The following is a 5067-nucleotide window of genomic DNA, read 5'->3' as shown; positions in this document are numbered from 1 at the left end:
TCCATGATTACCAACCTCAAAGCACCCAATCGTTGCAACCGAATCCAGAATTTTTGAAATTGATTCATTGCTTAAGTACGCTAAAGACTCATAATTGAGTTTTGATGGATTGCGAATGGATTTTTGCTTGGGGAAGACTCGATTAGGAAGCCTGAGATCCCCTGAAATTCAATGGTCGAAATCAGCATCTCTGAAGTGGGCTTTGCAAAAATCTGGTGGGAGGAGGAGGAGATCGAAAATTGTAATGGGATGGGGAAAGAGAATGAGATATATCAAAGTAGAGAGAGAAAGAAAATAGTGTAACTGATTAGCGTATTTAGTGACTTAGGGTTAAGAGGTAACCAAAATTAAATATTTTGCTATAAACCTTAAAAGGTATCTATAAAATATAATTTTTAAAATTATATTTATTTAAAATAAATAAGGTGTTAACCTTTGCTATAGGAGGTAAAAATTCCATAAAATTATCTAAAAATTTGGCCAAACTGAAGCATTGACAACGTTAGTTATTATGGCCAAGCTAGTTTAAAAAGAACATATTCCATTTAGTCAGTTCACAAAGTACAATCAAACCTTTCTATGACAGCTTTGTTTGTTCCGATATTTTTTTATTTTTATATTGAATGACTGTTATATACCTATAACAACATTTGACGTGAGATATTTTTTGGCAGTTATAAATAAAACTTATCTAAAAATAAATTATTTTTCTTTTTTTAATGTTACAGTTAAAAGATAAGAAAAATTATTCAAATTTAAAATCTCAAAAGATATGCATATTTTACTAGATAAATATTGAAGAAAGATAATACATTGTTAATAAATTTATAATTAAACGTAAAAAGATTTAAAGTCTAACGCGCACATTTTAAAGTTACTAGGAAAATAAAAATTGCCAAGATTGATGGAAGAATTCTATAATTGTAGCTGTTTCGTAAATTTCATTCTCTTACTATCGATATAACGTTTGAATTTAAGATGTGCAAATCTTCAAATCTTATGTCCTATGCAAGAGAAACTTTGTTCAATAGAATAGATTGTGTGCATATTTTTAGAATCTATATTATATTAAAAAGAGAGTAGTGAAGCATGTGGTTAAGCCAAGTGACAAGCTAAAATGAAGTCATTCGACAATTTAAAGACAACATAAAAAATTTAAATTATAAATGGAAACATATTTAATGGAAATAGTAGTCCAAGATTTTCTGTAAGTTAAATTTCATTCTTTAATTAATCAAAGCCAATTATTTTAAGATTTAAACTAAAAATAAAAATATTCTCTTTTTAATGACCAAAGACGTACACCAAAAAAAAAAGGATGCAATTTTCATTAAGCAAACCAATATACTATAACTATAAGTATCTTTAATTAAATTTGTGTATAATTCAGTAATGGTATGAATCCTTTTTTGAGAAAGAATCATTGTATCTTACACATTAATTTTAAGTTAAAATAATAATTCTTTATTTAGTACAAGCTTTGGATTTGACCTTATTTGTGAACAATATACATTACTATAGGTATCTTTAATTAAATTTTGTGTATAATTAAGTTATGATAAGTATCTTTTTTTGAGAAAGAATTAATTAAAATTTCGTTAATTTTATTTTGTATCTTTCACATTTATTTTAAGTTGAAATAATAATTCTTTATTTAATACAAGCTTTGTATCTGACCTTATTTGTGAACAATATACATTACTATAGGTATCATATACATTACTATAGGTATCTTTAATTAAATTTTGTGTATAATTCAGCTATGGTAGGTATCCTTTTTTAAGAAAGAATTAATTAAATTTTGTTAATTTCGTTTTGTATCTTACACATTAATTTTATATTGAAATAATAATTTTTATTTAGTACAAGCTTTGTATTTGACCTTATTTGTGAACAATATACATTATTATACATATCTTTAATTAAATTTTGTGTATAATTCAGTTATGGTAGGTATTATTTTTTAAGAAAGAATTAATTAAATAAACATTTTGTATCTTACATCTATATTATATTAAAGGAAATAATATTATTAACAAGAGGACAAAAGAAAAAGACAAGAAAAATTAAAGCTTGGTGGTTAATAAAAAAATAAACGAAGGTTAAAAATTCAAAAGGCCCAAAGCTAAAAAATGAAGATCTGTGTCATTTCTTGAGCGCACTCGCTCTTACATATTGATTTACACATACCTTTTTTAAAAATTAAGATTCAGATGCCTTAATTTATTTTCTACGATAGTCTTTCCTTAAAAATCTTTATTTAAGCAACATTTATTTAAGTTTGGCTTTTCTACATTGCTTAGGGTTTAGCTTACGCACAAACTACTGCAAAGTATGGCTCCAAACTATAACTATATCAGCAAAATATCAACGTCCAAAATGAGTTGGAATTTGAAGGTTCGTGTTGTTAGATTATGACACGTTCCAGACCGCGAGAAACTAGAAAATCCTAATTCAATTGAATTAATTATTCAAGATGAAAGGTGCATACTCTTTTAACTGTTGTTATTTTTTCGAGTTGTGATGTATTTTTTTTCAAGTTATGCACCTTACTAACTTAACTTTCTTTTCAAATTTTTTGTTTAAGGGAGATCGAATTCATGCAACTATTGGAAGAGCTGTTATTAAATGATTTATCATTTAATTATTGAGTATTGTTATTGTCTTATGATCCTTTGGTCTTATGTATCATTTTCTTTAGTTATTATTTTTAATTTGGTATAACTATGTTATGTGGCAGTTCATCAGAGGTGACATTTTAGCTTTTTTTCCAGCGCCTCACTCCTAGAATCTTGAAGCCAGTTAAGTATTTCTCTATTTTCTTTATATATGATTTACTCTGTGTCATTATTGGTTACTGCATTTGTGTATTTTATTGTCGTGTTGTTGTGATTAATCTACCACAAGTTTTTATCATATTTGAGTGATACTGTCGTGTTAGCTTGCAGATTAGTGAGAAATGGAGAATACTAATGAATTATACTAGCAATCCTCATTTGCTGCTGGGTGGACATCAACAGTGGCCAAAGAACCAGAAACTAGAGAATTCTATATTGAGGTAGTATGCAACTTTTTACTTTAATGCAAAGTTGGATAATTTATTGTAGAGAGCATAATATAAGCTAGATGCATTGAGAAAGTCTAAAAAGATGTCGCCTGTAGTGACATGGAACAGTAGCCTGTGACTATGTTATCTGCAGTCCAAGTGCATGAAGCTCATCTAGATTCTGATGCTGGCGTGATGAGATCTATCGACTTCCTAGAATCCAAGCTATTGATGTATTTGAATATATTTTATTCTACACTTAATCAAAAAATCTGAAAGTATGCAATAATTTTAGATGCCAACTAAGTTTCCTTCTAAAGGATCATTCTGGCATGTCTTCTTCATTATCTCATCAGTAATACAATATATGTTGTCTCTCATTTCCGTCAAAAATTGTCGCCCAAGGACCAAAAATTCTTGAATTTTTACCCATGTCTTTTTGTAGTGATAAACCTCAATACAGAGGACAACTTCTGAATAATGCACTGCAATATGTCCATGAGCATTTGCTACAATAATGTTCCATTAGGCACATGCTTCATATCAAGCAAATTATATAGCATCATTATTTTTCGTGGAACATTCATATCAAGCAAATTGTATAGTATCATTATTTTTTATGGAACATTTATTAGGAGATGGAATGAAAGTTTTACCAAAGTCCTAATATGTTTTTAATGTTTGGTTGTAAAGATGGTATTAACACTAACATATTAAATTTTACGATGTACATCGTTCTTTTTAATTATTCGCGCATCGCGCGGGTACTAATACTAGTTATTATTTGTAATCTTAAAGATTCTATATTGTTGTTATAAAGGAATAATTTTATAAAGAGCGTTCTGCTATAAATATGGATGTTATTGTTATAGGTAAAAAGTTGTTATAGAGAGATAAAATATAACTTAAAAAATCAATTTTGGAAAAAACTTATTTTTTTACAGTATATAATTGTTATATAAAAATATTATTATAAAGAGGTCTGACTGTAATTTAAAAGAATATTCTAGTAGAAAGTTTGATATAGTTGTTCAAAGATTTGAATGTGAACTTGGATAACGTTTGCAACTGCATTTGAAGAAAAGAAGAGAAAATTAGACTGTATGAATTTTATTAGTGCAATCAAAGTAAAACTTCTAATACGTACAAATTATGGACCATTAGCTATCATTAACGTAAGTGGTGACGTAGTTCTCGACAGGAACCATGCCTTTAGAAGTTGGATGATTATTATATGTTAGGCGTTTCGATATAGATTTGATTAAAATTTGAAAAAAGAAAGTTTTGAAGTTGCATTAAAATATAATTTTTGAAAGTCGAAATTGTGTTTGGACATGTATTTTATTTGGAAAAAAAAAAAGTTGAAGTTTTTGAGAGTGAAAGAAAAATTTTCTCCCAAAAACTGGAATGTAAAAATTTTTGAATTTTTTTTCCTCGTTATATTTTATAGACAAACAATGTTTTTCATTTTTTTTTTTTGAAAAACTAAAGCCAAAATTTATGTCCAAACCGAAGCATATGTGTCACTCCCATTTGCAATTAATATTTCCTCCAATCTTGCAAGAAAAGAAGTATAGTTGGTTTTTTTTATTCATCTCAAAAATCAGCAAGAAAATGTCATGATCACAATGTGTCAAGAATCCACCAACTCTAAACTCAGCTTCTGGAGCTGGGGATTTACAAGATATTGGAGGGCTTAACAGCTATGTTACTGGACCTCTTGACTCCAAGCTTGCCATTCTTCTCATTTCTGATGTTATTATCAACTTTTTCTAATTGATACAGTGCTAGTGTTTGCTGTTTCTTTTCCCCAGTTAGATAATATATTGAATCCCCTCCGCCATCAGGAAATATTGGAGCCTTTCCTACTAAAGGGGAGTACTACATATATATTAAAGAATCATTCCAAGCAAGCTTTTCTGTCTTTTCGGATTTTAATCTTTTTTAAGTTATTGGTTTCTAAATTAATAATTTTTACGTATTCAAGGAATATCTTAAGACAAATACAAAATCTAAACTAA

The sequence above is a fragment of the Nicotiana sylvestris genome, chromosome 1 (assembly GCF_000393655.2).
Source record: "Nicotiana sylvestris chromosome 1, ASM39365v2, whole genome shotgun sequence".
Classification (NCBI taxonomy): Eukaryota; Viridiplantae; Streptophyta; class Magnoliopsida; order Solanales; family Solanaceae; genus Nicotiana; species Nicotiana sylvestris.
This window is presented reverse-complemented; position numbering follows the sequence as displayed.